The following is a 13,308-nucleotide window of genomic DNA, read 5'->3' as shown; positions in this document are numbered from 1 at the left end:
TTATACTACACTTAATTTTCATTCAATTTCCTAGTTAAGTGTCCAGCACTTTCGATTTCACTCACACAAGTACAATTTCCATTATTAGTGTGCTTTTTTCACAAGTACATAATAAGAAAAGGGCCTTTTAAACCTTAAAAGTGGACAATGAAATGCCATGAAATATAACATGAGATACTCAAATTTAACTTTTTGACAAATATGAGGAAAGACAAACAAAGTTAAATTTGAGGAGACTTGATCAGAATTTTTGACATTGTATTATGATCATATTAATTTCTTTACAAGGCTTTCAAATAATAATAATAAAAAAAATAATAAAGAAATTAAACGCTGCACATAAGTAAACCTCTTGACCCATAGGTCAACATGAGGCTTAAAGCTGAATTTAAGTTAAACTTTGATTTGTGGGGGTGGATGCCATGGTTTTCACATTTAAATGACTAAAATATTTAGGTGTTTTCCTCCAGCAAAGCAGTTGAATTAGTCAGTGTCTGTAGCTGAAAAGTCTTAATTCATTTTAATCTTAAAAAATTCTCCTTTTATGTCTCATGGACAAAAAAAAAGTCACGCTAGTTTCGAGTAAATAATAGAACTTGGTTGAAATAATCCTTATAAAGAATGAAAATAACTGTGTGGTTTCTACGGAAGCATTAATCAGTTCAAATACAAAAGGTGCAGTGTACAGTAAGTGCCTAGGATGAGGTTTTGCATGTGAATGTGTGCGCTGTGCATTGCTCAGCCTGCTGTGCTATATCAGCCCTTCTAATGCTTGCAAGCTGTGCGTCAGTCAGCCATCACTCCCACTCTTTTCCATAAATCTCCACCGTCTCACACCCCATAAGCCTCTCCAGAGGAATTCACTGACAGAGAGAGAGACTCACTCGAGCAGGTGGAAGCTTAGTGCTTTATGAAGCCGGTGCCACGATGGTTACTTTCATCAGTTTAGCTCACTATGAAATTTACTGTAGCCTGTGCTATAAGTCATATATTTCAAAGAATTTTTCAAGATTATGACTGTTCCAGGTAATGCTTTTTCTGTTCCAGAAAATGGGCTTATTTTAGAGAATGTGAGTGAGAGAGAGAGAGAGATTTTTTTTTCCCCAATTTGAAACCTTGATCAATTTATTTTTTAATTTAAATGACTCAGAAAAACTTTACCATGTACTCGGAGAGGAAAAATTGACATCTAGAATAGCTGCAAAATATGTATACACCCTACACATCATAAGAAATGGTTAATGTAAATTAATGTATCTTATTTAAATAGTTTAAACTTTTTATTATTATTATTATTATTATTGTTATTATTATTATTTTATCCATTATATCTTATCTGTATTATTATTATTATTATTATTATTTTTAATGGTTTTAATATATTTCATATTTGAAGTGCTTTGGCAATACTGTACTAAATGTCTTGCCAATAAAGCAACTTGAACTTGGAAAAAAAAAAAAAAAAAAACTTGAGAGAGAGAGCTAAGCAAATATTATATAAATATAAATAAATATTTATGAATTGTTTTTTTTTTAAATGGTCAGTCGGTTGGGTTTAGCAAATTTAGCAAATCGTTGTTTTTCAAAACACTATTGATTGGGTTTAGGGAGGGAAGAGGGTAAGTCAGTTGATTGGTCAGTCAGTCAACAGCAGCCTCTGGCAAATTCTCCAAATCTGCCAAAAAACATACCTCCTGGAACATATTTGATGCTCTCCAGCAATGTATAAGGGGCTACATTTTTAGAATAAGCCTAGTCTTGCCAGGTGTCCTCGGAAGAACGAACTCGGGAGGCCGAATGAAAAGCTTTCATTCTTTATAAGAACACGTACCGTGAGAAATGAGATGCTGTGTTCTTGTTGATGGTTATGTGACGTGTACGCATTTTAAATGGAAAATTATTTAAACATTACAGCATTCATATAAGGATTTATTTTTTTTCCCCCTTTTCAATATATTTACTATACATACAAACATTATAAATATACGTTGCACAACACAAATAAAACAGATTTAAAACTCCTAAGATAAATTATTTAAATAGATTATCTCTGAACTTTAATAATAAACCTATATAAAATGTTGCGCTTCCCACCTCCAGTAGCAATGACTGCTGGGACTTCTCGAGTGAGTTCGCTGCTCAAGTCTGCATGCATGCATCCTCGATATCAAGAACACATCCAGGAACTTTCATGCGTCCTCTGTACTTGCAGGCTTGAGTATTAGAACTGAACTTTGGCAGTTGATGATGACATTACAGGAGAACACGAAGACGCAGGACTGCTGAAGAACGCATATTAAGAAACAGCCTTTAATCTGCAATCTGTAAGTTTGACCTCTCTGTTGCCATCTCTGTCGTCAACGTGCAATTGCAGTTACTTGCATAAGCATATCCTTTGTGCTAAGCATCTGTGTGGCTCGGCATCGCAGATGAATCCAGTGTTTTACTGTGCTTGTGTAGCTGTCAATCACCACAACAATAAGGTATTGTACTTTGAGATTCTACATTTTGATCAAATTAACAATTTTTACTGGAGAATTTCATCTGAACAAAAAGTAAGAAACATATCTGACACTTTTGATCAACTGCCAAAGCTTTTGGAACCATGCCGAGTGTCTTTTCTAACTGCCATAACATTCAAATTTCATAAAAGGCAATAAATGTTCCACAGCACTCATTCTGTGTCATTTATATCCACCGGTGGAAAGTGCACTGACAAATCATACTCAAGTAAAAGTACCATTACTTGCCTTAAAATGTAGTGCAAGAAGAGTAAAAGTATCTGTTGTAAATATTACTCTAAATATTAGTAAAATTTTGCCGCTTTTAAAAGCACTCAAGAGTAGTGAGTAGAGAGTATGCCATTAAAAGCTGATGCATTTACATCTAATTTGTGGATATGTGTGTAAACGAAACATTCTGTAGTGCATATAGGTATTGCCCCAGGCACACAACATCATAAGATGTTAATATTAGGTTAGATTTAGGTTGTGATGTCAGGTGACCAAAATTCAGTGTCTAATCAGCATCTAAGGTCAATCTTATTTTGATCACTTTTAACAATGTCAAATGACATTGTTATTTGGTTGACTTTAGGTTGTGTTGGAAAGTGACTAAAATCCAATGTCGAGCCACCATTTCAAACCAACATCAAACACTGACAATTATTCGTTAGGTATGGCAACTAAAATCCAACGTCTGATAGACAACATAGCGGTAACATCATAAGACATTGATATTCGGTTGATTTTAGTTGTCGTTTTTAGCTGTCTGTCATTTTTTCATCAGTGTCATGCATCTAAACAGTCTCTGGGTCAATGCATGTGAAGATTTTAAACATCTTCTTGGACACTTTTAATGCTTCCAAACAGTTTGCTGCAATTATAAATCACCCATGTCTTGAGGTAGTTCAGTTTGATGTAATTTACCTTCTATGTGCGATTCTATGTGCTATGAAGAATCACAGGACTGATTCTTCTAATCCCCATAGACAGGAAAAAATACAGTAGTGACTGCAGGTTGAAGAAAAGTAGTAGTTTATATTCCTAATATAAAAGACTATAAATAACCCTGCACCTGCAGCCCCTCATATGCAAGCATGTTAAGTATGTATACTGTATATACCCATATTTCCACTAAATCCTACTCATAGAAGTTAAAGAGATAGTTTATTTCGGTCATTTTTAACTTGACTTCCTTTATAAATACATTTAAAATCAAGATATTTTGTACTTTAACTGGAGTAAATTAGAATCTTCCTGGCATGATATTTTATACTATCGGTACTTTTGCTCTAGTCATTAATAACAGCTGGCTGTGGGCTGGAGCTTCACTGATGGCTGTTCTCATAGAGACAGCATTAGTAATCTTGGTTTGACTCATCTTTAGGAGGGGCTCTTCCTCTTTTCAGATCAGTATCGCGGGTCTGATTTTGATACGGCCCCTGCTGTGGAGAAAGCGGCCCCCACTTGGCAGACATTCCAGGCTGGGTGTGGGAGGAGAGACTTGAATTTGCTTGCTGAAGACAATCATTTTAGATATGCTTGAACTGCGAAGTGGGCAGCCCATAAAAAGCGTCAAGCATTGGAGCAGCTGATGGCAGTGGACAGGCGTGCAGATCATAGCGTGTGGGTGAAGCGCTCAGTTCCCCGTAAAGTCCAAACAGGCTTAACGTACAGTATAACTTGCTTCTGTTTTAGTTTAGAGCACATCCAGATTTTTTTTCTCTTTTTTTTTTGTATGAAGGCATTGCCAAAACTCTGGTTTTAGTCTGTGACTTTTGTTCCATGACTGCAACTTAAATACAGGCCAGTGATGAGTTCTCTGAAAGATGTCGAGCTCCAAAGCAAATGTTTTCAGTGGATGCTTTGATGTGACACCACAGAATAGGTTGTGTCTGATGGGGTCATGCTATTATAGAGCTGGAAATAAAGGCAAACCATTCATAAACATAAAGAAACTCAAATGGATCTACAGTGGCCTCAAAAAAGCTTTAAAAGAAATTCTGCCTCAATTCTTATGCAGGACTGCATGAAGGGACTCTCAGAATCTATTATGACTGATTGGATGGTAAATAGTGGATGAAAAATCAGAGATATTTTAGAAAAAAAAAGTATATAATTAACTAAATGTAATCCTGGAACACAAAACCAAGACTCAGATAAAACTATTTGAAAATAAGGAAGATAAAGCTTAAACGAAATCTAAATATTGAAACAAATCACATTTAAAGTTTCTAGGAATGCATGTTTTTTATGAAAAATGTTTTCAGACACATATGGTAGGAGATGTAAAAAATATCTTCATGGAGTATGATCTTTACATAATATTGCTATGATGTTTAGCATAAAAGAGAAATCAATGATTTTGACCCATACGATACATCTCTGTCTGCTGATGAAAAAATACCAATTCAACAGGAGTCTGTTTTTCATCATCCAGATGTGATATTTACAAACAATGGTGTAACTTGGTGTTAATGGTGTCTGAACTACCACAGTATGATGCATAATTTGAAAATGAATGATGACAAGTCGTCATCATGGAATTATAAGGTTCTATCTTCATTCTGAATGATTTTGAGATATTAAGTTCAGTTTGTGTGTAATATTTGCTTTTTATATAATAATTTTTAAAATGTAAACAACTTATAAAAACACCCCATAATGTAAATAAGTTTTCATTTAATAAGAATATGTCAATAACTTAATTTCGACAAAAAATGTCAGATAGAACCTTATAATTCTAAGGTGACAAAGTGTAACAAGTGACTGTGATAATTGCTCTGTTGCAGGTCGATCATTTGCACCATAGTAGTTAAAAGGTAAAACATCCATAATGATGCTCTAAGTGGGGTGAAGTAACAAATTCTGTATATCAAATAATTTTTCATAGTTTTTGCTAAAATAACATTCAACCATATACACATTAGGCTCACATGGTGGCTCAGTGTTTAGCACCATCGCCTCACAGCAAGAAGGTCGCTGATTCAAGTCCTGGCTGGGCCAGTAGGCATTTTTGTGTGGAGTTTGCATGTTCTCCCCTTGTTATTAGGGTTTCCTCCTGATTTCCCCCACAGAATTGAATTCAATAAACTATATTGTCTGTAGTGTATAAGTGTGTTTGTGTATGAGTGTATCAGTGTTTCCCAATACTGAACCAAATTTTCTACCACAGCTATGCTCATGACACTCAGATCTACTTAGCCTTACTACCTAATGACTACTGCCTCATTGACACCTTCTGCCAATGCATTAATGAAATGAAAAGTTGTCAAAACTTTCTTCAGTTAAACAAAGAGAAAACTAAAGTAATTGCATTTGAGAACAGAGATGAGATTCTCAAGGTGAATGCGTACCTTGGCACTAAGGGTCAACTAACAAAAAAATATGTGGAGAATCTTGGGCTGCGTCCAAAACCACATACTTCTATACTATACAGGACATTAAAATCAGTATGCGAGCCGAGTAGTATGTCCGAATTCATAGAATTCAAAAACCAGTATGCGAGAAGTACCCAGATGACTTACTACTTTTGGCCAGATTCTGAAGTGCGCATCCCATGCACGCTGCGCTATCCCATGATGCCTCGCGAATGAATTCATTAATGGGGGTGAAGCGACGCAACTGACACAAGTAGGTCACCTGACCATGACAAAATGTCGGATGTAGTACGTCTGAATTCCATTCATACATTTCACATTCATACTGTATAGAACGTACTTTTCTAACAGCCGAGTAGTACGTTTAAATTCAAATGCAGTACCTACTGAGTAGTAGGCGGTTTCTGACACAGCCTTGGTGTGACTCTGGAGTCAGATCTGAGTTTCAATAGTTATGTCAAAGCAGTTAGTAAATCAGCATACTATCATCTCAAAACTTTGCAAGAATCAGATGTTTTGTTTCCAGTAAAGACTAATGCTCTTATCAGCAGCAGTACTGTAAAGGCTTCCTTACAGGTCTTCCCAAAAAGACAGTCAGACAGTTGCTGCTCATCCAGAACGCTGCAGCCAGGATTCTGACCAGAATCAGGAAATCAGAGTACATCACACCTGTCCTCAAGTCTTTACATTGGCTCCTAGTTACATTCAGAATAGAGTTTAAAGGGCACCTAGGTTACCCCTTTTTTCTGATTTAATGTAAGTCTTTTGCGTCTCTAGAATGTGTATATAAAGTTTCAGATCAAAATACCCATCAGATTTTTCATTATACCTTTTACAAGATGCTGTTTTATGTTGATTTCCAGCAGGGGGTGGTTTTGTCGTACTGTGCCTTTAAGCCGAGTTCTGCCCGCCCACTATTTCTACATGCCTCCTCCCTCAGCTGCGTCAGACAACAGACAGACTAAGAAGCTTGGTCTCACGTAAGAACTAACCTTTACTAATCAGTATTGTGAAGTTGCATTGATGATTCACACACAATATCGTTACAAAGTTAAAGCACACACACACACACACACACACACACACACACACACACAGATACACACACACACACACACACACAGATACGCACGCAGGCAGGCAGACAGACAGAGCGCGCTTAGCTTAGTTAAGGCTAACCTCAAGTACTGTGTGGATATCTGTTATGCTAATGTACAAAATAAACCTGATTTAACTTCCACAAACCGGGATTGAAGCGTCTTCTTTTATAATTGTTCTGACACGCGGCTGTGCTGATGAAGTAAAGCTGAAGTAAAACGCTGTAATTAATTACACACATACTCTGTTTTAAAACACTTTAAACATGTGAAACTTACTCTTAATCACATTTGATGTTGATTGCTGATCCTAGCGAACAGAACAGAGCTTTTATTCCCGGTTGCTTTGCGTATGTCTGTCTGGTCTTGTTGACATATACACGTGACTACCGGAACATGTTAATGCGCGCAGCTGTCAGTCAATTTGGTGGGCGGGGGGATCGCACACCTACGTAATGGTGCGATTGATTTGAGAACAGCTCCAATTGGCCGACCCTTTTTTGTAGTTAAATTGAAAAAAAAAGGACTGGGTGTGTTCATATCACCCCAGTATGACGGTCTATGCGCTATATCAACACACAGATCTGTCCAAACAGCTTGAAAAGTAGATTTTTTACCATAGGTGCCCTTTAAAGTATTATCACTTGTCTATAAATCACTAAATGGCCTAGGAGCTCAATACATTACAGATATGCTCACTGAATACAAACCTAACAGATCACTCAGATCTTTAGGATCACATAAACTAGAAATTCCAAGAGTTCAGTCAAAGCAGGGTGAATCAGCTTTCAGCCACTATGCCCCTCGCTGCTGGAATCAGCTTTCAGAAATGATCAGATGTGCACCAACATTAGGCACATTCAAATCAAGACTGAAAACACATCTGTTTAGCTGTGTCTTTACTGAATGAGCACTGTGCTGCGTCCAATAAATCACACTATTGTGTTTTTCTCTTATTTTTCATTGTTTTACATTTAACCTTTTTTATCTATTTTTAAATGATTTGTATTCTTTGTTTTAATTTTCCTATACTTGTCTCTTTTATTCCTGTTTATGTAAAGCACTTTGAATTGCCACTGTGTATGAAATGTGCTATATAAATAAACTTGCCTTGCCTTACTGGGTTGCAGCTGGAACGGCATCCGCTGTGTAAAACATATGCTGGAATAGTTGGCAGTTTATTCCGCTGTGGCGACCTCTGAAATAGAGACTAAGCCAAAGCGAAATTAAATTATTGAATAGTTTTGGCAAAACATGCATTCATTTCACTTGCATACTTAAATAAAACACTTGAATGGCACATAAGGACTATTTGAAGAGTTCAAATGCAAAAGTCTCTAAATGCCATGTGAAATTTCTTTTAACATGAGCATTTATGTTCAGTTATTTCATTTTAAAAGCAGTAGAGATAACCAAGTAAGTAAAATTGCTGAACCTACCCATATTAGCCGGCAGCTAGCTCTCTCTGCAACATGGTTGCCCACTAAAGCTAAGCAGGGCTGCGCCTGGCCAGTCCTGGATAGGAGACCACATGGGAAAACTAGGTTGCTGCCAGAAGTGGTGTTAGTGAGACCAGCAGGGGGTGCTCAACCTACGGTCTGTGTGTGTCCTAATGCCCCAGTATATTGATGGGGATTGTTGTAAATAAGATGTTAAACAGAGGTCCTGACTGTGGTTCCAGAAAAGAGTAGGGGTTCAACTCTGGCATCCTGGCCCTCATGGCCTCCTAACCATTCCTATATCATAATTGGCTTCATAACACTGTCTGCTCTCCACAGATCAGCTTGTGTGTGGTGTGTGGCGTGTGGTGTGCTGCATGGCTTCTGTCGAATCATTCGGGTGGATGCTGCACACTAGAGCTGAAGATCTTTGCCGGGTTCGGGTGGGTTCAGGTTTCATTTATATAATTTTAGATGGGGTCGGGTCGGGCCGGGCTGCTTGCAGTGAATGTGATGTGATGCATTTCAATTAGCAAAAGAAAGTAATCAATTGCTTGTTACAACATTAAAATCCATCCCTGCAAAGGTGAAACAAACGATGACAGAGAAGTTAAAAAGAGCGAATTTTGACTGCGGTCAAGCCAGTCACTAGTTCAGAAGGAACAATCATTCTAGCCGCTAAGGTATTTCGGCAGTCGCTCATACACTGTGTATTATGGTAGAGCGCTAAACCACAAGCTGACAGGTAAAAAGAAGAGGTCACTCGCTACATTGAAACTGCTGTCATGGAAAATTAAATGGATGTTCCTGGCTGGTAGAAGATGAACAATCAATCCTACCCAAAAGTTGCAAAATTAGCCAGATCAGAACTCTGCATCTCGGCCTGTAGCAGCAGCAGTGAAAAGGTTTTCGGTGCTGCTGGATGCACCATACTGAGCGCAGGACTGCACTAAAGCCATTGGATAAAATAATGTTTCTTCACAAAAAAACGTAGCCTAATCCTGGTGAGTAAAGGATTTTTAAATTATAAATAAATGTTAATTAAACCATAAAATCATAATATAGACAGAGTATGCAGGCTAAGGTTGGCATTAATATTCTTTTAATATTGAGCTTCACCGTCGCCTTAAGGCCAAATTGCGAAGAGAAGTTGAGAAACAAATCTTGCACAGCCTTTATCTTAATTTCGTTATTGCCAAATGCCAGTAATAATTTATCATGTATTTCAATTTAATTTGTTAAGAAACACTTCTTTTTATTGGTGGGTTGGCCAATTTAAAGGCTAAGTTTATGTATCTAGGCCTATTTAGAGTGCTGAAATGTTACGATGTTAAAGAGGACTTATTTTATTTCTTTGTTCCAACTTCCAAGTGGCCTATAGTGTACGTTTGTTACGAATAAATTATGTTAAAACATATAAATGACTCATTCTTGGAAAAAAAAAAGGCAAGAGAGCTGTGTGCCTGTGCACATTTGAATAATGTCGGGCTGTAAACGAGTTCGGGCTTTTAAAAAGCTGTCAATTAAACTGTACCTGTCGGGCTCTGACCGAATTCTGTCGGGCTCAGGACCCATTGGGCCTAATTTTTATGGCCCGATTACAGCACTACTGCTCACTATTGATGGAAGAGGAGATTACCCCCTAAAAATGATTTAAAACACTTTGAGTGTTCAAAATGCACTATATAAATGTAAGGATTATTATTATTATTATTATTATTATTATTATTATTATTATTATTATAAGCCTGAGAAAAAAAAATATTTAAAAAAAGTTTTACATGTTGTTAAGAGGTTTCTGCATCTTTTTATATTTATTTTACAAACATTATTTAGAATATTCAGTAGGAACAGTTTAGATGCAAAAACCTTAAAAGCTTCAAAACCTAGCACTTTTATCAGGCTCCTATATGTGTGGGTTTAGTAATTTCACTTTTATGGAAAATAATATACAAGATAAGATAAGCCTTTTGTGTCTGCAGCTCAAAATACCCATTAGAGTATTTATTATTGCCTCTAGAATATCCATTTTGCTATCTGAGTACAGTGTAGCCAGCTTAATCTCACAATTTTACGTTTTGTCAGTTTAGAGCCTAGTTCTTATGAATTCGTATGAGTTGAGTCGTGCAAAAATGTACGATTTTAAAGGGGTGTGGCACCCAACCCCACCCCTAAACCCAACCTTCATTTAAAGATGAGCAAATCGTACTAAAATGTACAAATTAGATCATACGAATTCATACAAATTAGCCACTAAATCAAAAAGTTACAATTTGCCGTGAGATTGCATTGGTGTAGCTGTTTTTGTAGCCTGTGCTTTCAAATGCAAATGAGCTGCTTTTTCCTGCCCACTAATCCCACATGCATGTCTGCTTCTTCTGCGTTACAGCAGATAAACAGCAGTCAGTGATCAAGACGAAGATGATAATCATGATTTGGATGAAGCTGAAATATAGCTTACAATATACAGCTGAATTCAGAATTTTTAGCCCCCTTTGATTTTTTTTTTCTTCTTTTAAAATATTTTCCAAATGATAAATATTTCACCATTTTAGAAAATAATTTATTAACCCCTTAAGCTATATATTTTTTCGATAGTCTACAGAACAAACCATCGTTATACAATAACTTGCCTAACCTGCCTACTTAACCTAATTAACCTAGTTAAGCCTTCAAATGTCACTTTAGGCTGTATAGAAGTGTCTTGAAAAATATCTAGTCAAATATTATTTACTGTCATCATGGCAAAGATAAAGTAAATCAGTTATTAAAAATGAGTTATTAAAACTATTATGTTTAGATCTCTGTTAAACAGAAATGAAAAAAAAATGTCTATTTCTAGCAGTCTAATAATTCACAGGGGCTAATAATTCTGACTTCAACTGTACACACACGCAGTTTTTTTCAAATGGCTCACAAAAGATGATTTTCATCATAGGTGCCCTTTAAAATGAAATAACTCAACATGAACATAGGAGTCTGAGAAGAAAATGCAAATTTTTGAAAGAATTTCAGATGGCCTTTAGAGCTTTTTGCATCTGAACTCTTCTTTTCTAAATCTGCATGGTGTCACCATTTTTGTAGTCCACATGTAGATTTATATAGTTTTCAAAAATGCTCAACCTAGCTGAACCGCTGCAACCTCTAAAACCTAGCTGTTTTCAAAAGTTTGCAAAATCCTGTAACCCAAAGGTTTTCTGTTTTCAGTTGAAAACCAGTCAAATATTTTTTAAAAGTTGCCAAAGAGGCCAAAAAAGTGACAGTTCATTTTTTTTTTTTTTGATGAAATACGATAGATATTTATGCGTCTGAACGCGTTTTGAATTGAACGCCATTGTTCAAATACACCTGCATAAACAACCTGATGCTCTTCTCAACTGCTTTTACATGCTTTCTGTAACCGTGTTTGTCAAGAGCGGATGACAAAAAAACAATACTTTCTGGCCAACTGTGATTTCATATCGTGCATGTTTCCCTCAGAGCAACCGTAAACAAATGATTTAGATCAGAACCAGGACTTGGCGTTCCGGGCCCTTTGTTTTCCCTTAGAGCGCTTTCAAGATTGTTTGTCAAGATAAATACATCAGCTTCAGCTTTAAAACTTTATTACCATCAAAAATCAAGAGCGCTCAGTTCCTGGAGGTGCACGTAAAAGATTAACTGCTGTAAAAAAATTACCTTTATCAACAGATATGAGGCTGAGCTGTTCTCTTCAGACATTAGCAGACGCACATTGACTTTGGGGTCAAAGGTTATCATAATTCAGTGAGGCTGCCATGCCTTTGTTTAATCTTTGCATTCAAACAATCAATCTCCTGTTACAGAGATGGCTTTCTGCTGCACTTGAAGACAGGTCATGAGGCGCTGCTGTTTTACAGGTGGACAGACAGCTGCTTCATTCACTCTACTCAGAAATGGGTGATGACAGCTCTGTGAGTAAATACCTCGCGACGAGCGTCCCTTCGCTCATCAAAGGTATCAGTGATCTGAGCGCTGAAACTAGATCTCAGAATGACAAATTGCAGAGTTGCATTACTTGAAGGGAAACGGGAGGAAGCGACCAAATTACTCAACCAAAGTTCAACTAAATCAAGCTCCAAAGATTCACTTCAGCTTTCTGCTTTCGAAATAAATTGCTAATTCAGCGTTGCGTTAGTACTCCTCTTTTGCATTTGTCCACTTCTGAATCATTTTTAGCTAACTTGTTTTTGTGACCTTGCATAAAGGCCTCTGTGGATCTTAAAATGAACATCCAGGGTTTTTCAGAACATTAATGCTTCCTCATTTTGTTTTTTAATAAAGGCTTGTTGAAAGGATAGCTCAGTTGAAAATGAAAATCCTGTCATCATTAACTCATCCACTAAAGATAAATAAGATAAATCTGTTTGAGATATTCTGAAGAATGTCATTGACTTCCACATGTATTTATTTATTTTTTGGATGTCAGTGGCTGCTTTTTTTTTTTTTTTTTTTTTAGCATTTTTTTAGAATGTATTTTTTTTTTTGTTCAACAGAAGAAAGATAGTCATAAAAAAAAGATTTTTATTTTGGGTGAACTGTGGCTTTAAGAACTCTTTATGAAAAAATGGAAAAGCTTGTATAACATTCAAAAGATTTAGTTTTGAAATAGGTTTTGGTAATTATTTCTAAAAACAATTCTAGCAGAGACGTTTTTAAACAAAAACTAATAGTTAAAATGGAGTTTGTGATGGCAAAGATTAACAATTTTTGATTCCCCAGACAACCATTCAGTTCATAAAAGTACCATTACTTTTATTTTTTTATGAGAAATAGATTTAAACATTTATTTCAACTATATTTAACCCTCTACCGCATGCATTATGATAAATCTATTTGATTGTTTTTCTTTTCTTAAAATGGCTTAACTTGA

The 13,308-nt window shown here is 36.3% G+C and overlaps 1 long non-coding RNA gene across 1 annotated transcript in view; it reads right to left on the bottom strand.

Annotated features, from left to right (window-relative positions):
- The window catches only part of LOC147846022 (uncharacterized), an 885,319-nt gene that overhangs the window by 92,901 nt on the left and 779,110 nt on the right, over positions 1-13,308 (bottom strand). The gene's annotated exons all lie outside the window — the stretch shown is intronic.

The sequence above is a fragment of the Danio rerio genome, chromosome 3 (genome assembly GCF_052040795.2).
Source record: "Danio rerio strain M-AB ecotype USA chromosome 3, GRCz13ab, whole genome shotgun sequence".
NCBI lineage: Eukaryota > Metazoa > Chordata > Actinopteri > Cypriniformes > Danionidae > Danio > Danio rerio.
This window is presented reverse-complemented; position numbering and strand designations above follow the sequence as displayed.